This window comes from Hirundo rustica, chromosome 16, assembly GCF_015227805.2.
Source record: "Hirundo rustica isolate bHirRus1 chromosome 16, bHirRus1.pri.v3, whole genome shotgun sequence".
Lineage (NCBI taxonomy): Eukaryota > Metazoa > Chordata > Aves > Passeriformes > Hirundinidae > Hirundo > Hirundo rustica.
In genome coordinates this window covers 1,825,169-1,845,328 of record NC_053465.1, presented here as the reverse complement: position 1 = coordinate 1,845,328, position 20,160 = coordinate 1,825,169, and the positions used below count along the sequence as shown (strand labels likewise).

Here is a 20,160-nt window from a genome sequence, read left to right as displayed (position 1 = left end):
TTACGTATTGGTTATTTTGCAAATCTTTGAGTCACGGATGAATGCTCAGGGGATGCAGGGGGAGAATATGGGCAGCAGAACCCAGAGGTGCCAAAAACCTTCCTAGCAAGACCTGAACAGCTGTTTGGGGTCAGGCTTTTTGCTTTCCTTAATTGAAGGAGAATGTTTAAAAGACAGCAACAGAATTTCCTTCTGCTCCCCAGACTGGGCATTCCTGTAAAAAATAACATTGGATTGGCCGTTCAGCTGCACCTGAGTGTGACAGCATCTGGTGAGACCACGACTGACAGAAAGTGTTCAGTGTTCACCTTTTCCAGCACATTCTCTGGTTTGCAGCGATGGTGGAACACGCTGGGAGCTCCCCGGGGAATTCCTGGGGGTCAGTCCCACCCTGCAAATTTCCAGAGGGCTGGAAATTTGGAATGTTGTGGCTGCCTTTGGGTTCCTCAACTCCGAGAGGCCTGGAGCTCCTGGAGCAGGTCCAGTACAAAGATGCTGAAGGGCCTGGAGCATCTCCCTGCCCGGGAAGGGCTGAGGGAGCTGGGGCTGTTCAGCCTCCAGAGGAGCCACCTGGACACAGTCCTCACCCATGTGGATAGAGGTGATGCAGGACAGCCCCGAAATAACAGGGATAATATCCTGTGTCTGAGCAGACGCTTCTGGAAGGATCATTATGCTGAGATGCAGCTGAACCAAAACACTTTTTCCAAACAGTTTTGAAGATGCCAGGTGATTGACATCTGAAACTAAATCAAGAGCCATAGTTTGAAAGAAAACCCTATTTGTTGTTGGTTATTTTTTTTCAAGAGGGGCCAAATGAAATCCCTGAATATCAGCCTACCAATCCATCTGCTGCCTCTGTTTGGGGCTATTCAAATCTATATCCAAAATTTTAGGCTTCATCTGATGTTTGATAATAGATTGTCAGCTCTGATGTTTTATCCTCATAAATTGCAGGCTGACACACATTCTTTCTCAGGTAGTTCATTCATCTTACAGCATCTTGTGTTTCTAATTTGTCATTTTTCTTCCTGCATCCCCACTGACCACAAATTACAGATGGTATCTCATCATGGGGCTCCATAACAACAATGAAAGCCTCAACAAAATAGTCAGGATGCGATCCTGAGTGATGCTGAATGCTTTCAGCTTTCACGGGTGCAGGTGGGAGCTGAGACCACCCAACATCTCGGGGGCGGCACCTCACAAGGTGCCAGGGGATCCCAGTTGTGGGTTCAGGTTTTGTTTTATCCGTGAGGATTAATCCATGCTGGGCAATGTTCTCTTCACCTCCGTCCCTCTAACACCTTGGAGCTCCAGGATGTGCTGGGCACAAAGCAGGGATGGATCCAGTGCCAAAAGAACAAACTATAAAAGTATAAAACGGGGGACGACAAAGGGGCAGGAGAAGAAAACACGAAATCAGTGAAATGGCACACACAGCAGAAAAGGTTGAGGTCTCAACAAGGCAGAATTTAACCATTACCAGGCTGAATTAGCTGTTTTCATACTTTTTGCTTTTACTTAGATGCAACTTTAATAAATGAATTAATTTCCTGCAGCACTCTGTTTTGTTTTTTTTTTTCCCTCTGCCAGCCAGGTTCTCAGATAACCCTGCTGAAGTTAAAGATGGGGTTAATAAAAGTGATCCAAGCTGGGAGATATTGCCAATTTGCATGGCAGACTGGGTGTGGATAACAAAGTTTATCTGATCTGTGAACTGACAGGGAGAGGAAGGAGGTTCAAACTGTCCACACACCTTTGTGCACTGTTCTCCAAAACATCAGAGGATTTTGTTCTTGAAAAGATAACAAATTCCTGGCAGGTTTTTGTACCTGCAGCTACTGCAGAGCCAACACCATCCCATGTGCAGATGCAATTAATTAGCTCCATTTACAATCCCTGCAGCTGTGTGTGTACAGTCACAACAGGAGAGCACCAGCTTCTTCCTACGTGTTGCCTCCCCGTTTTCGAGTGTCTGCGGACACCTGTCCCTCCACCCTCACCTTTTGTGACATTCTAATGTGCAGCAGTTGAAATATTAAAGTAAAAACCGTCTGCGTTACGTTTTTAAGGTGCTGAGCTCCTTTTATTTCATCTCTCAACAGATTTTAACATTAATCAAGGGCATAAGTGCCTCTAAAAAAATCTTTCCCTGGCATGACGTCTGTGACAGGTGATGAGGGGCTGGCCAGAGAGGCCACCCACAAACCCTCTTCCACCTCCTTCCCTCCAAAACCCCAACGCTCCCAAGGAGTTAAATCCGCAAGCTCCCTCCACTACACAGAAGAAAATAGATGTGATTTTCTTTACAAAAGAGCATTTCATTTAGGGAGAGAAAGAAAAAGGAAAGGCAGAGTTAACACAGCCATTATTCTCCATCTCAGGGAAAGCAAATCCTATTTTGCCTGTCATTACAGTAGGTAGAAAAATCCTTTCATCCAGTCATTAGTTGTAAACATTCCCGCACCGCCTGGGACCAGGCCTCTGTTTCCCATCCCGTGCCGAAGCCATTTTCTAATACTAATGTTTTATACACACATCTCGGATACATTGCGAGCTCCCCCAACCCCAAAGGCAACGGGGCATTCGTTTATACTAAATCAGAAGTGTCACCCTTGGCAACCTGCAGCACTGAAACATTTATTCGGCTTCACATTGCTGGCACTTAGAATTATTTCTTTCATGCCTGATAGCCGAATTACAATATGGCAGGTTTCCCCGGAGCCACTGGATCATTAGTGCCAGCTCACAACATACTTTCAACTGATCTGGCATTTCATGTACAGCTGCCAATCAAGAGCTGGGGGATGCAAATGAGGGTGGGCCATTGGTGTTCAATTACTGTACAGCGAGCGCGGCGCGGCTCCGTTAATGACTGGCAGTTGTTTTGCTGAGTGGAGGAAGAGCAGAGAACAGAGGCAGGAATTCCCTCCGGGAAGCCAGTTGTGAGTGCAAGAAGTTTTTACATTTGATTTCCATATTTATTCATTCTTTTTTATTATTTTTTTTTCCCCCCCAGCCTCTTCCTTCTTCTTCCCCCCCCCCCACCCCGCGTGTTTCTAAACACGAGGCTGAAAAAATACTTAGCGCAGCTTGTTTTACAAATACACAGCCTTGTCAGTTCAGTCGATTGCCGGGCCCACATCAGCAGAAGATAAGGTTTTTTTATTATTATTATTTCCTTCCCCCTTCCTCTTCAAAATATATGCCTCTCTTCAGAAAGGCCCGGGATGTTTCAGCCTTGAGGGAGTCGGGAGCTCTGTGGAATCAGTTATTATCGTCCATTTTGATGGTTTTTGCTGTCCCTTTCGCACACAAGAAATATGATGCCAGCCTTTCCGTGACACACATCTCGCACCATTTGTGAGCTCTTTCTGTCACGAAATACCTCTTGGAGGCCCGGATCTGCGGGGGTCAGTGGCAGGGAAGGATGAAAAACAGCAGCAATCCTACAGAATCAGGAACTCTGCCTAACGTGTTACCGTGGGCACCGCGGCTGGAGGCGCCGGGCCCCGCAGGGACGTGTCACGCCAGACAAACCCAGGCAAACCAAGGATGACAGAAGGGCAGGGTTTGCTTTCCCCCCTCCCTGATAGCCCAGTTCAAGGAACAGAATGATACTCAGCAATTTCAAATGGGTTTTCACTCCGCGTTTGAGCATCAGTCACGGCCACATCTCGAAGTGGAACTTGTGATTCATGAGAACAAGAAACCCCACGCAAGCCGTGCTCGTGTGACACAAAATAAACGCGGTTTGCTGTCAGCAGCTGCTGCTGCGGGTTCGTCTGTGGCTGAGCCCCACAGACACGCTCTGCATGGGGGTTTTCTAACAAAAACCATGTCTAAGTGGCAAATTCCTCACTCTGTGCCAAATGGTCACTGCTAAGGTTGCTCTGCAGTGCCACGGAGGCACAGAAGGTGACAAGGGACGTGTCTGGAGAGCACTGACAGCTGGCTGGGAGCTGTATCCTCGAGGGTTTGTTGTTCACTGTCCTCTGAAACCTCCTGCTCTCTGCCCACCAGCCCCCTTTTGCATCCCAGCTCCTGCTCATGCTCCCACCGAGCTCCTTGGAGCTGGGCATGGATTTCCTGCCTTTAACAGCCCCCACCTTCTCAAAATATGGTCACCAGAGACAGGAACAACCCAGGGCATCATCATCTTTTCTTTCCTCCCCGTGAATGGAGAAGCAGAGAGATTTTAGTTTGATTTTAGATTGGCTCTATTTGGATGACTGCACCCCATAGACTGGGATATATTGCAATAGTTATTGCAATATATTGATACATGCAATGTTATGGATCTATGCCCGGCCTGCCAGAGCAGCTCTGGGAAGGCACACGAAGGTGATCAAGCCACGGGAGTGGAAATCTCATCATGGTACTTTGCTGGAAATGAAGGACCTCTTATAAATGTCAAGAACATTGAATCTATACCTGTTAAAATATAATTAAAAAATGAAGTAGTTCTTATGTCTGCACGGTAGCTACTTTTTAATGTTAATCACTGAGTTGCATTTAAAATCCTTTAAAAACAGGAAATTATGTGAATGACTAAATGCCTTTGTTGTTCTTTAGTTATTAAAGCGCAGCAGAAGCCAATTAAACTTGTTTTTCTCAATGCTAAGTAATAAAGTGGAATGCTCCTTTTTTTTTCCTCTAAGCAGACTGCAATCTTCCACATGGCATGGCAGAAAACCATCCCAGAAATCCCTGGGATGGGGTGCCTGATTCTGCATCCTTGAAAATTTTTCGTGTGATTGTACATAAGGAGCAATCTGTTGGATTTGAGAACTGAATCACAGGAAGAAAAAGCCATTTCTGCTTGGCCCTGATGTTATATTCTTAACTTTAGGGGTTATTTGGGAAGTAATATTCCATGCTGCTGTCCACTCCTGAATGACTTATCTGACATGAGCTGATTTCTCTGCCCATGGAGAAATAAATGTTTTCCCCCTAAGGAAGGGGGTGAGAGAATTTTGCTGTTGCTTCTGCTCTGTGTAAGATGGCAATCGATGCCTCAATCCTTACAGAATAATTCCAAAAGACAAACTTGGTCATACCTTACTGATAAAAGGAAAGGTGCTTTAGTGAATACACTGGGGTGTGAAAAAACAGCCTGACACAGAAAAAAAAAAAAAAAGCCAGGAAAACCGCCGTGATGGTTTAATTTGGGCTGGCAGTGACGCTCTCTGGACTCTGGGTTGAAGATGGAGACTGGTGCATGGTCCAAAAAACAGAGGGAGGTCAGGATCCAATGCTGCTGGTGCAATTCCTGCACACCCAACGGCTTAAAACTGGAATTTCCCCACGTGCCAGCAAGAGAGACAGATCTATGGAGCACTCCCTGGACGCCAACACCTCAAATTTTCTTGTCTAAGCTAAAATTTAGATCCCTGCACTAGCCCGATCCATCCAATGCAAAATTTTACAAAGCACAGCAAATAATATTTTTAAATTTATACTCATGTAGCAGCTCTTGCTCGGTGGGCTCGGGATATCTCACAGGCTATTTTATTGACAATGCTTCCCTCAGGTATTTGTTAACAACCTAACAAGCTTTCCTCTGAACTGCAACGTCTTCATTTCTGACATCCAGCGCTGCCCACTGCAATTGTGCCTCTCCAAAAGAAACCCCGGCTGCTGCAAGTGTGTCCATTGCTCCTCCAGGACATTTCCAGCGCAATTAGCAATTTTCAGGTCAGACAGAAGTACAGCCCAGAGACCACGAGTGAGCTGATTACAGAGAGCGGTGAACCCACGACAGACTGAGGATCAGCTCTCTGCTGAAACCGCAGGATGAAAGTGTTGGGATGACTCTCCCAGATTTCACTGTGGGACATTTTACCTTCTCTTGGGATTCTGTGCCCCACCAGAATTTTTTTCATGGTTCCCCACACTGATGAGAAACAAATTATGAATGTGCAAAATCCCAAAGTTTTGCAGAAAGTGGAACTGTTGTTTCCTGGCCAGTCCTGCTCTTTTAACACGCTCTGGACCGTCCAGCTTTATCCCTCAGCACAGCAAAAACAGGAATTCGAGGCTCAGCAGCACCTGAGACACTCCTTTGAAACTCATTTAACCAGACAAGGCTGGGCATCTAGAACTGGAATTTAAAATGTACTAAGAAGCACTTCACAATGAAGTTTATCAGCTTTAACTCCTGTTAGGAAGTTCTCATTTGAACCAAGCACTTGAATATGATGAAGGTTAAATCTCTAATGCCCTTCAGACCTGTTTGCTCTGAGAAGGGCAAAATGATGGCCAAGATAAAAACAACAACAACAACAACAAAAAACCCAAATATTTAAAAAGCCTAAAAATATAAATTAAAAATATCTGAAAAGAGACGAAATATGATGAAATATAATTTTACTGGTTTTAGGTCAGAATTTCATGTCTGCAGTATCATCAAACAAATGTGTTGGGAGAAATTTATCACCCTCAGAGCTGGGGGCTGTTGGTAACGTTTTCAGTACATTGATCAGCTTTATCCAGATCATAGCAGTAGTTAGGCAATTACAACCTTTAAAATTCCAGAAAATGCTCGGTTCAATTATTCTCCCTCCCCCCAGCGTCCCCCTTTTTGTTACAAGATCAAATTTTCAGCAACACACACGGCAGAAAAACTCCCAGCGTTGCAAAGGAGAGCTGGGGAGCACCCTCCCTGTTAGTGGGTGTGAAAACCGTGCTGAATTCTTGCCTGAAATCCACGGTCACCGTGGTGGGCATTACACTGCTCCTTTTTTTTTTACTGCTTTTGTGCTTGTTGCAGCCTGGAAGCTGCACAAACAACTCAGGTGTGCAAATGAGATTGAAGGCAGGAAGATTTGGGGTTTTTTTCTCAGTTACTTCAGACTTTAATTTTTTTATGAGTCTCTTGTGTCTAGTTTTGTTTATAATGCCTTGTGGCAGATCCTATTTGTGACTTATCATTTTAAAGCAGTTTTTGTATTTCATCTCTGCAGAATTCCCTCTGGAGGATGCTACTAAGGAGGCTAATCATGCCAACAAAGCCTTGTAGGAGAGGAACTCGGGAAAAGAAGCAGATTATGTTATTGCACATCTGCAGGAATGTCAAATTCACCTGGGCTGCCACAATACATGTCCCTCTTTTTATCTTTTTTTTTTTTTCTTTTCAGAATGGTGGAAAAGATTCACAGTCACTCATGCTGTACCTCACTACTTCTCCTGACACGTAGGATGAGAGAATCAGTGAAAAGACTTGGAACAGAGAACTAAAACTGTGGTTTATGCACTTTTTGTCACAGAATCCTCCTCAGAATCTGTTGAACTGTCCAGCAAGCTGACAGTGCCCATCATGAGGCATCACACCCCAAATCTGTCAACGGATCAAATAACTGCCTGAACACTGCAGAACACCTAGCAGGATTCCAATATTCTGTTATTAAAGGATATCAGAGATTTTCTTGTAATATGACAAAAAAAATTGCTATTTATTGTATGCAAGCACCGACCTGGCGCAGGAGTACAAACCCTGGCTTGTCATTTGGATTTAATTTGCCAACAGTCACAAAAATTAAACCTGATTCTGGTGTGCTTGATCACTGAAATGAAATTGTAGTTGAGTCCCAGAACCAAGGAGATGCTGGGGTCTGGGAGCGAGTTCCCACCTACAGCAGCAGATCTGGGGCTGCTCCTCATCATCCCACGAGTGATTCCAGCCAAATCCCGCACTCTGCCCACTCCCTGCCCTGCTGGGCACACCCAGGGCTCCTTGGGGCAGGGCTGTTTGGGGTGAGAAGCTCCTGGAAGGTGACTGTGACACCAGCAGCGTTGGCTTGGTTCAGCAGTGTTTGCAGAGCGCTTCGAGCGCATGAATGAGAAATATTAAAGTGAGACCGAGAATTAGCAGCGAGTAGGAGGTGATGCGACGAGGGGACTTCGGGATACTTAACGAGTGCAGAATCCCAAACCTCAAACGTCTCCCTGTGCACGTCCACACTGAGGGAAGATCAGTGCACACCGTCACTTCCCCTGAAGGACAGCCCACCGCAAAAGTGTCGTTCGTTCCTGACCCAGCCTGGAAAGTCAGGCTGCCTGGCAAAATGGGAGAGAGTTAGCATATCATCGTGGGGTGTGCAGCAGTGCAGAAGGATTTGACAGCCTCCTGGATGAGTTCTCTATTTACCAGCTCCTCGATACTGACAGTGTTATGAAAGGGCCAGTAAACACAGCAGTGCTCGAGTTCTGGGGCACTGTTCTTGGCAAGAAGCAGGCACTGGGGCTGAGCTTTTTGTTTAGTTCGACTCATGTCGATTCCTTCGTGCTTGCCTAACTCGGGGAGGCAGAGCCTGAAAGACTTTCTGCAAAAATGTGAAAGACCAACTCATAATAGTGTCTAAAGAGCCAGGCCTGCCAAAAATATGTGTGTTGAAGGAGATTCTTAGCTGGTTAAATTGGAAAAGCTTTGTGCTGGCTTGTAGCAGAGAAGAGCTGGTCTATCAACTTCTCTTCCCCGCAGAAGTATGATATTGTGTTATCAATTAGGTTATGCCTTAGAGCAGGCAAACAGAGTTAAAAAAAATAAAAAATCATATCTTGGCTTGGCTTGATTCAGCCAAGAATTTGATTTAAAAGACAAACAAACAGCTCAATCTGGGTATGTTCATGCATCTTTTTTATAGAACAAGAACCTAAACTTGAACAGTCATTGAATTCCTGCAGCTCTTATCATCAGTGAAAACAAGATGCAAAAGAGGAAATGATTCCCAGATAACATATTTTGTATTAGTGATATTAATGCCATTCTACAAAATAACTCTCCAAGTTCTCAGTCTTAATTACAGTTTTTCTAGAGGATGAAGTACCAGCACTGTTCCAATGAATTTAGCAGCTCAGGTTTCCCCTGGAACTAAAGGAGGGAAGCTCTGAATACCCCACTGAAGGTTTATTCTCCTGGTTGCAGACAGAGCCTGGGCTCACATTAAAGGACCTGCATGAAGTTCTTAGAGGTCAAAGGCACAAATGACCCACCTCAAACCACCCCAGGGGCTTTTCACCGCAAAGGAGGCCCCGTTTCAGCCTCACATCTCATGGCATGGAGAGGAGAAGACCCACCTGGCGAGTGGAGGGTGAATGCTTGTGTGCTTTACCTCCTCAGGAATGCAGGGCTCTGCCAGACTGAGCCCTGTGTTTGCAAATTACTTCCGTCTATAAAGGAGGAGGAGTAACACACGAGCATTTTATTATTTAACTTACTGCTGCAAACTCTCCAATCTAATAACTCATGGCATAATAACTCACGATCTAGCCAGCCTAGGATGAGATAAAAAAACATCAAAGGCATATGGAGCATAGTTTTTAATTACTCCAAGACTCCCCCCCATCCTTTAGCTCTGAGAAATGTCTATTAATAAGTGGCCAGAAAGCAGACAGAGGGATTGTATTTAAAGACATTTCTAACAATGTTTAGACGACTATCTTAAATTTGCCAAATGAAGCCTCTAAATAAAATATTTCTCGGGCGGAATCTTCACGAATATGCAGATGTTTGTGAAGACGAGGACGGGCTTGCTCCTGACATACTATCAGTTTGTCAGCCTATCCTTTTGCACTTTGCAGCAGCAAATATGGCTTTGTGTAGCAACAGAAGGACCATCTTTCATTTCAGCTGAAGGCCACATTCTGCAGCTCAGTCAAATGTTTTAGACAAATGCTCTTCATAAAATAAGGCAAATGTGTCTTTTTTTGGTTTATAGGAGGTCAGCTGCTATTCTCTGTCAATGGATTATTATCAAAGATAAAACCTTAACAAGCATTCTCTTTTTCTACTCATTTTTAGGGTCATATTACGATCCATTGAAGTTTTGTGAATCTGAAGAAAAAAAATCAGCGACAGGACTCACCATCTGTTGCATAATGAAAGAGACATGTGAATAATAGAACGTCAGTTGAAAGGGTTGCAAGTGATCAAATGTTGTTCAGCACCTCAATAATATTTCCTCAGGAAAAAAAAAAAGGCTTGCTGCAGATATTTCTGCGCTGCAAGTTTTCGTTTATTTGTTTAGTTGTTGATTCCGTAGCTGGGAGTGGAATTGAGTGTACGTTATGTTATGTATGTGTAAATATGCACGTGCACTGTTCTCAGAAGTGGCAGCTCTTGGGGATGGTGACACGATGGTGGAGCCAGACAGCTGCTCCCTTTGCTTTTGAAGTCCAGGGGCTGTGCAGGACGTACATTTACAGCTCATTTTTATAGATGCGGGGTCGAATTCTTCATTCAAGCCCCAATGCGCCGCTCACACAATCCTGTCTTACTGGGGTTCGTTCTTTGCCGTGAATAAAGAGCTGTGAGTTAATCCTTCAAAACAGCCCCAAATAAAGGACAGACCTGAGCGGATTCAAGGCCAAACTGGTTTTCCCAAAAGCTTTTTCAGTTTTGGAAGAAAGAGGAACGCAAAGTGCGTTAATATTTGATGAGCCCATCACCTGATGAGGCCACAAACTTTGCTTTACCAGACATCCCTTAAGGCTACTGGGGAAATATTTCCTGTGATGTTCTCTTAGAAGGAGAATCGAGGTTATGTGAGTCATAACCATCACTCCTCAGATGTCAGAGAGCTGATCAGAAAATAGACAATACCAAATACGCCTGCAAAGAGCACCACAGCAAAGAGTCCCTTGCAAACCATGGCACGGTTGTGTTTCTATTTTAGCAAGTATTTCATCCATCTCCCGGGGTGTCTTTCCGCACTTTTCCCTCACAAACCATATTGCGCAAAGCCTACATGCTAAATAACCTTTCCACAGATATAAATCCTGGCTTTTATAGCTCCATCAGAAGCAAACCTGAACAATGGAGGTTCAGGAATACAGATGCAGTTACGACAAGGATGACTCACTGCATCTATCTGTATCTATATCTTAAATTTTCCCTTTCCATGCTCCAAAACATTCCTGTCCTCAGCCATTTTGCAGGAAGATGCACCCATCTGGAGAGCATTGAGTGCTAAAAACTTCCCTTCATACAGCAGTCAGGTTCTATTTATATTAACCACATTTTACTAATTCTCACTTTCCTTCTGTAGAAACCTTGATAAGGAGAAACCTTCTCCTTGAATATTCAATCATTCAGATTAATGGGCATTTTCTGGGAATGTTTTTGTTTTTGTTTTTTTTTTCCCATGTGAGTGCTGGCAGATCAAAAGTTCACCCAAGTATTCTGGTGCAATTTGTAGATGAAGTGCACAGAACAGGGGGCCTCGCTCCATTCCTAATGGCTCACAATTGAAATGCTACATTTTCATTTTCCACTGACAATGAAAAACACCGAGTAATATTCTAAGGCCAAAAATTATTGCTGGAACTTATGAGCAAGTCATTTCCTAACAGCTTTGTTCCTTGAATACTGTCTTATCAAATGTGCCCAGGATTTTATTGAAGTGAACTGTTCTAATGAAAAAGAGCATTTGATGAACAGGCATGGCTGCAAACTCAATTCCACCCCCTTCTTTCCAACTGGATTCATCAGGAAAATAACCAGGAGCACCCAGGTGACCACAGATGAAAGTATCTGGGTAAGATTTCTTCAGGATTCTTTTTTTTTTTTTTTTTTAATGGTTCTTAATTTAGTTTCCTAAATATGGATGAAGGCATCTGATTTCTTTTCAGAAATACTGAGCCTAGAGCAGAATGCACACAAGTCTTGTATGTCCTCAAACTATCTGTTCCAATTTTTTAAAGTTCTTCAGAAATAACATTTTAATACCAAATTCTGATGTTCCATATGTTGGAAGTGAGCTTACCAATTATTACTGTTTTATTAGATTTAGTTCCCTCTTTGATCTCCTGCAACACTGTGCACTCAATATCTCTTTCTCTGATCCAGATGCTCAGTTTCACCCCACTGATATAGTTGTACTCCTATTACTTGGAATTTCTGTACTTTTGATCTCCCTGGTAGAGACAGAGACATAATTACAGGAACAGATCAGGCTGCCTGCCAGTATCAATGGTAAATAACACTGAATGACTCATAGTTTCACAGTTATAACGTGGTTTACACGTTTTGGGATGCAGCTGCCCAACAGACTTAGCCAGAATGGATACATGAGTGCTTTTTTTTTTTTTTTGAGGGAGAGAGAGAGAGAGCAGGGGATCTGTGAATTAATCACTATTGGCCAGTCCTCTGGCCAAGAGCTGAAATCAGACAGGAAGGACTCTGTTGCAAAATGAGGGTTTTTTTTTTTTCCGAAGTTAAAAAATTACCAACATAAAAAACCCCAAACAAAACCCAAACCAAACATCCACTCGAGACCCAAACTCAGGCCTGGCGTAGATGGGTGAGATTCCATAAATCCAGGTCCAGTTTGGGCAGGTTCAAGCTTCGATTTGCCCATCAGAGGGATGGGGACCATTGGTTCCTCCATGGAACCAGCAGGATCTGGGGCTGCAGGGTCGGGGGGAAGCACACAGGGGGTCCTGGGGGTGGTTTAACCTCTCCCCCAACCCACCCTTGCTCTGCAGGGCTTTCCTCGAGTTCCTTGAGCTGGCCACAGGGAATGGGAGCCCCTCTCGAGGCGGTTCCCTCATCCCAGACTCTTGGAGTGCAAGGGCAGGGCAGGAGCAGGTCCCAGCCCCAGCTGGGAGAATCCCTCTGCTCTCTGGTCTGGCTTTGCCCTTCTCCTCAAGCATCCACTGTTTGCTCAGTGCAGCTAAACACTGATAAGAAAATCTGGGACTTACATCAAGAAGTCATTTTTAAAACTAAACTCTTCCATCAACTCCTCAAGAAAGTGAACATGTGTGTCTTAACTTCTTAAATCTGTAGCAAGATGAAACATAAATTCTTAATTTTCCTTTTCTTGTTTTAATGTCGCTGGTGTTTATAAAATTCATCTCAACAATGCTGTCAATTAAATGTTATTATGCTCTCTAAAGTGAGATGCTATCTCTGCTTTTCCCAAGGCAACAAAAACACACACACTGAGGCAGTGCAAGGAACTCGGAGTTTATGACCAGCAGCAGCCGTAGTGGAACAGGCAAAGTTAAATCTGGTGCTTCAGGGCATGGAAGAGATCACGGGGAGGGTCAGGAAGGACCTTTTCTGTGACACAGAACCTGGATAATAAGGCAGGTCACTATGAGGGGAGCAAGAAACTGCCACACTACAAAGCAATAGGCAGAGATTACCTGAAGTTCCCATATTACCAGAAAATGGTTTGGGTTGGGAGAGACCTTAAAGCCCACCCAGTGCCACCCCTGCCATGGGGACACCTCCCACTGTCTCAGGGTGATCCAACCCCAGTGTCCAGCCTGGCCTTGGGCACTGCCAGGGATCCAGGGGCAGCCACAGCTGCTCTGGGCACCCTGTGCCAGGGCCTCACCTCCCTCACAGGGAAGAATTTCTTCCTAAATTTCCTGGAGCAATCCAAAAATTGGCTATTTTCCCCCCAGGATTTCCTCCCAGCGGTGTGCTCCCACAGGCACAGACTCACCTCCCAAGATGGGAGATATAGTTAATATATTTCACAACACTGGGAGGATTATTAAACCTCCTCTCCAGTGTTTGAATGAGGGTATAATCATATATACACAAGCCATAAATTATGTATCTATATCTGCACAGACAATGTGTGTGTGTTGTAAATGGATGTTAAACACACACAGCCACCAGGAAGCATTAGACAAAGTTGGGTGAAGGAACCTCCAAAAAAGTAGGTTACATTTTGTGACACCTCTTAGAACCCCGTTTCTCTGCACTTCTCGTTCTGCTGGTGGCCAGCAATGCCCAGGTTAATTAAAACAGGCCCAGGACCCCGGGCCACCTGCCCTGCTCCAACACCACAACAGCAGCCAAGGGAGAAGTTTCCCTTCCAGGAGACTCCGGAGCACAATGAGATATTTACTGTATTTATCGCCGAGATCAAACCCACACGCAGATGTCACATTTCTCGAATTCCATCAGTAGATGAGACAGGCAGGCTCTGGAAAGAGGCCACTGGAGCTGGAGGGTTCAGGGTGTGCAGGCGTTGGGGGCCGTTCCCACCCCGGCTCTGCCGTGCACCCTGAGCCTTTGTTGTCTCCGCAGTGCTGATAAATCAATCCATCAAAAAATTTCCTCAGTGAAACTCAATCAAGAAAGGTCATGTCAGCGGGAGAGGAACAGATTAAATTAGCATCAAATTAGACATGGAAAGTGAGTTCTGTCAAAATCATCACAGCGCTCAGCACAATTAGAATATGTTAATTATGCATTTCATTAAGGTAGTGCTCTTTGAATGCGAGATGAAATGTCAGTGGTGTAGGCATCCGAAAAAAGGAAGATTGCCAGGCACAACTTTCTCTAGACAATGTGTGACACCTTCATTAACATCAAGAATCACAAGTCTGTCTTGACTTTTTTTGTAAAGTATTAAACCGTTAACTGTTTGCTGGCACTGCGGGAGGGAGAGCCGGCGGCAGCACCCTCTGCCCGGGCTCCAGCCCCGGTGCCCGCCCTGCCAGCAGCCCTGGGCACCCCGGGGTGCCCGGGGGACACCGCCGCAGGGCGCTGGCATTAAACTGATCCTGCCTGGATGCGCTCAGGTGGGGCTGAGAGGAGGGAGGACCGGGTGAGATAAGGAAAGGCGCGGGGAGGGATGGAAGGAGGGGAAAGGGTGGAAGAGTTTTGTTTTGCCTCCAGTTCCAAGATATAATCAGTCTAAAGGGGAGAGCAAGGGAGAGAAAGGGAGGAGGGGGGGAATGCAGAGATTTGCAAACCTACATTTGACAAACCCTAATTTGGGAAATTATTTTGTATATCAAACATCTTTGATTCCTAATGATGAGCTGTTTTTCAAAGAGAAGGATGATCCCTGGTGAGCTTAGGAGGGAAGTGGAGCTTCATAAAACACTACTTGTGGGCTTTATTAGATGTCCTATCAGACGTCAGGTTCGTGGAGAATCAAGAGAGATTGCACACTTTTTAAAACAGGAGAAAACAGCCAACTTCTGGTGGCTTGGTTGGATCCTCCTGTGCTGTCCTGGGGCCCGTGGCTGGGGGAGAGCTACCGACAGCCAAGATTTCCGAGGATCCCCTCACTTGGCTTTCCTTGCCTAAATGAGGACAGAAGAAAGATTTGCAGTTCCTTGCAGAGCCCTCCAGCAGCCAGGCAGTTGTTCAAGCCCAGAAGTTCCCGTCCTTGTTCTCCCTTCATCTCCACAGCCTTGTGCTGTCTTACTGCGATGGGTGACAACAGGGACAAAACAGGAGCTGCCCAGCCAGGAAGGATCCTACAGGCTGTGCCTCATCCCCAAGAATTTAGTTTTAAGCCCCTCGAGGAATGGCAAAATCCCCTCACTTTAAAAGTACAAATTGACCTTTTGGCGCCTCCGCCTTTCCGTTTGTTTCCTCCAAGGATCTGGAGGAAATCACCCTGTCATGGTATTCGCACTTAGAGAGCAACACCCTGACCCTGCCACCATGGGTAGCCCAAAAACGGTTCCAAAACGCGTTGTGAGAAACAAATTTTATCTGCACAAAGATGCCAAGGCACAGAATGTGGCACACGTTGTACAGGGACACGCATTTATTGGTACAGGTGTGGAACAGGCTCCTGGGCGTCCACCTGAGTTCCTGTAAAGCAATCTCACTCTGGTCATGAGCATCTCCACGTCTGACCTGTCTGTTCCTCTCCCTGGATACAAACTCCAGCTCCGTGCTGGCTTTTGAAACAGCAGGAGGTTGAGAAAAGGGTTAGTGGGACCAAGGAAAAAAAAAAAAAAAAAAAAAAAATCTGCATGTTTTTAATGAGCTCCTCTTTGGTTTATTGCAGCTTTTGTAAATCCTCCCCGAGAACTGGAAGTTGCCAAATCTCCTCCCCGAAGATACGAGGTTCCAATGCCCCCAGGACTCATTTTAATGCACCAGGTTCCAGCAGAGGCAGAAATGCCAGCGAGGGAGCAGGAGCCAGAGTCTGCCTCAGCACACTTGGCTGGCCTTGCAGCTCTCTGAGAGCGCTGTTTGCTCTGGAGCTGGAAAAAAGAGATCTTTATCACTTGAAAGCACAACTCTGCTCCCTGAGCAAAGAGGCTTTGGGGTGCTGGTAGTTCTGCTCAGCAGCTCGGAGACACGGGGTGAGGATGACCGGGAAGGGCTTTGGTGACTCCAGGGCAGCACGGGGGACACGTGTGGGACAGCCCGGCCTCGCTCAGCTTCCCAAAAACTCCTTTTGCTCCTGAAAAGAGTTTTCCTGGAGAAAACTCCCCAAGTGTGAGATTCCAGTGGGAAATGCCTTCCAGGTGCTGAATCCGTGCCTCCTCAGTGGCCCAGGACAGGGGTGGGCAGAGGTGCCTCTGCGTGCACAGCTCCCAAACCGTGAGGAGATTTTGGCTGCTCTCCCTCGATCCCAACACAGCCCACACTCCCCCAAATCCACTCCCAGCCTTTGCAGGAACCCCAGGACAGGGAATGGACTCTGCCCTGCTGCAGCCAGCTGGTGACAGCATCTCTCCTCTTCCTCTGAGTGACTGCCTTCACGTCCAATAACCACAGGCACCCCTGGCACAGCTGTACTCGGGGCAGGAGCAGGAGTTCTGGGAAATGGGATCTGACTGGAGCTACGGACATTCCCTTTAGTGTCCAAACGATTAACCTTATCGTCTGGCTCAAAAATAAAAAAGGATGTTCTTGAAAATGAAGAAGAAACAGCCTCCACATGGATTTCTAAGAGTTGTCCTGTTTGGCCCAAAATTGAATGTATGGCTTTACCCTACAGTGGGATTTTTTTTTGTCGGTTGGTTTTTTTAAACCCATAAAACTTTTCTTCAAAACGTGAATCTGGTGTTAGATCCAGAAAACATCATTATTAAGTACCTTGACAGAACAATTTCTGGGGTCTGTGGGCAAACTGCATTTCCCATCTGGACACTCCTGGGCTCCAAAATCTTTGCTCACCTTGTCTTAACACTTCTTTTGTAGTACCAGGGATCTGATCATATGCTCTGCTTCATCATTTATATGTCAGCACGACTGCTGGGGTTAGAGGGCTATAAATTAACATAATTGAATGGTGAATCAAGCTCATTTATTTCTCCTTTCCATCACGATGGGAGGAAAAATAAAAAGCTAAAATAAGTTTCAACCGTGAACCCTCAAAAATTAGCTTTCCACCTTTAATGCACATTGCAACCAGAGTTCCTTGCTGTTGAAAATTTAGAATTAAACCAAAGCTGCCACCTGTCCTGGTGAAGGATGGACGTTAGTGGATTATTTTTGGAAGGAGGAGTTGGGCCATTTTGTCCATCTAATGATTTTCATGAAAGGCAAAATATTAAATATAAATATGTCCATGGGGGCCTCGCTTTCAGGCTTTAACCAGGCAGCAGCAAAAACTTTGCCACAGAATTTGCATTGTGCACTTTAATTCACTCCATTCCCAAGCTGGGAGAATCAGTTTAAAAACCAGGCAAAATGGGGAATACTTTTTGTAATGAAAAGAGAGAATTGAAAGGTATGGAAAGGTAAAAGTCTTTCTTAGGAGATGTTTTGTTACATGAGCATTTTACCACTGTCATTTTATAAATGTCCATGTCTCTTCCAGGTAATTTAGGAATTAACCTGAAATATTTAACTGTCATTAGATTTTTTCCTTTTTTCTTTTTTATTTTTTCTTTTTTTTTTTTTCAAAATCTGAATTAACAATCCATGAAAACTTCTTTTGGTGGCCTAAAAGTGTACAGGAAATGTCATGAATCGAATGCTTTGTTTCATATTACAGGTTTTTATTTCATGAGAATATTAATACCTGGAGGTTTTGTCCTCCAAAACTACCCTGAACCCATAATGCCAAACAGCAACTGAGCACCGGAAATTTCCAGGAATACTATTACATGATAATATTTGTTTGGACTGAAAATGTACTTTTAAACTGAATAAAACCACCCGATTTTCTACCTTAATTTCAAATAAACACCAACTGGGCTGCCTCAAATTAAACTGAGCGCCTCAAACGTAGTTTCTATTAGAGAGAAACCTCCTGGATTTGTTGTGTCCCTGGCAGAAAAACATTCTCTTGTCCTCAGCCTCGCAGCCACCCCATGGATTGGAGAAAAGGAAGGGAGATGTGGCCCCTGCTCCTGGGGTTTCCCAATCTGGCTCCCTGTGCTGGGCATGAGTTGGAGGCAGAGCTGGGAAGGCTTTCCACGGCCCGGGCAGAGATTTACATGTGTAAACAGTTATTTTAAGAAAACATCTCGTTCATTTACACAACTGTGGCAGTCCTCTTTAAATTCAGTAAACTGCTCTGCCCTGTGCCGAGGGAGCTGACAGAAGAATTCAAATCAGGGCGAACATAATTGGTTAATCAGAGTTTAAGGAAAATCCTCTGCTTGCTAATAAGAGCTGGGATGCTGATTGCTGGAGCCCCTGCACGGGGTGCACCTGCAGCTGCTGCTGCGCTTGGCACCAAAGCACCCCGGGAATTCAACTGCAGTGCAGGGAGTGACCTGGAGCTGGTTCCTGTCCCAAAGATCCCAAAACTCAGCGCAGGGACAATCCTGAGCGAGGGGCAGCGGGAACAGCCCGGGAGGGACTGGGGGCAAAGGAGATTTTGGGCAAGGAGCAGAGCTGCCACAGCTCACTGGAAATGCTGTGGCCACACCAAATCAGGAAAACTCAGGAACTTCCCTTTAGGAAGGACACAAACACCTTTGGAGAAGCCAACAGGTTTGTGGGATGGCACAGGCACCATGGCAAAGGTGTCCCAAAGCACAGCACCGTGCCCAGGGCACACGGTGACACCCAATCCAGTGGGCACACAGAGCCAGGGGTGGCATTTACCACTTGTACCCACCTGGGCTCGCCAAAATGATCCTTAAAATGTGCCAGCAGGCCCCTTTGCCATGCCAGCTGGGATTGGAGCTGCTGTGCCAGGGCAGGGTTTGGAGCTGCTGTGCCCAGGGCAGGGATTGGAGCTGCTGTGCCAGGGCAGGGATTGGAGCTGCTGTGCCAGGGCAGGGTTTGGAGCTGCTGTGCCCAATGCTGGGATTGGAGCTGCTGTGCCAGGGCAGGGTTTGGAGCTGCTGTGCCAGGGCAGGGATTGGAGCTGCTGTGCCCAATGCAGGGATTGGAGCTGCTGTGCCCAATGCAGGGATTGGAGCTGCTGTGCCCAATGCAGGGTTTGGAGCTGCTGTGCCAGGGCAGGGTTTGGAGCTGCTGTGCCCAGGGCAGGGTTTGGAGCTGCTGTGCCAGGGCAGGGTTTGGAGCTGCTGTGCCCAATGCAGGGTTTGGAGCTGCTGTGCCAGGGCAGGGTTTGGAGCTGCTGTGCCCAATGCAGGGTTTGGAGCTGCTGTGCCAGGGCAGGGTTTGGAGCTGCTGTGCCCAATGCAGGGTTTGGAGCTGCTGTGCCCAATGCAGGGATTGGAGCTGCTGTGCCCAATGCAGGGTTTGGAGCTGCTGTGCCAGGGCAGGGTTTGGAGCTGCTGTGCCCAGGGCAGGGTTTGGAGCTGCTGTGCCAGGGCAGGGTTTGGAGCTGCTGTGCCCAGGGCAGGGTTTGGAGCTGCTGTGCCCAGGGCAGGGTTTGGAGCTGCTGTGCCCAATGCAGGGTTTGGAGCTGCTGTGCCAGGGCAGGGTTTGGAGCTGCTGTGCCCAGGGCAGGGTTTGGAGCTGCTGTGCCCAGGGCAGGGTTTGGAGCTGCTGTGCCAGGGCAGGGTTTGGAGCTGCTGTGCCCAGGGCAGGGTTTGGAGCTGCTGTGCCCAGGGCAGGGTTTGGAGCTGCTGTGCCCAGGGCAGGGTTTGGAGCTGCTGTGCCAGGGCAGGGATTGCAGCAGTTCCCCGGTCCCAGAGGCCAGCAGCAGCCCAGCAGAACAACCCCTCTGTGGTGCTTCCATGCCACGCTCCCCACACGTCTCCTGCTCACAGGAGCCTCTCCCCACAACAAATTTCTGTTCCCTCGTTCCAGGAAAGCTCCTGGCACAATCCCCTCCCTCCCAGAGCCCCCAGGCTGGGGGCTGAGGATGAGGATGTTCTCCTCAGTCAAGGGCAGCTCCCCTCAAAGCCACCCCACAAACAGTTCTGCCCTGGACTGTCTTTGGGCCGTGTTTGTGTCTGGGGACACAAAGGAGCCTTTAGAGTTCCTCCTGCAGCCATTCAATGCTTTTCTTCAGGAGAACATTCCTGCTAATGAATTATTTTGTCAATCCCTTCTCTTACACTGGG

The 20,160-nt window shown here is 46.4% G+C and overlaps 1 protein-coding gene across 4 annotated transcripts in view; it reads right to left on the bottom strand.

Annotated features, from left to right (window-relative positions):
* The window catches only part of TSHZ2 (teashirt zinc finger homeobox 2), a 204,195-nt gene that overhangs the window by 25,169 nt on the left and 158,866 nt on the right, over positions 1 to 20,160 (bottom strand). The window contains exon 3 of one of the 4 annotated variants that reach the window (XM_058422742.1): positions 1,295 to 1,368. The exons of the other annotated variants lie outside the window; for them this stretch is intronic. The gene's annotated coding sequence lies outside the window, so the exon portion shown is untranslated. Of the gene's footprint in view, positions 1 to 1,294; positions 1,369 to 20,160 lie in introns of those variants that run through there. 4 annotated transcript variants of the gene reach the window in all.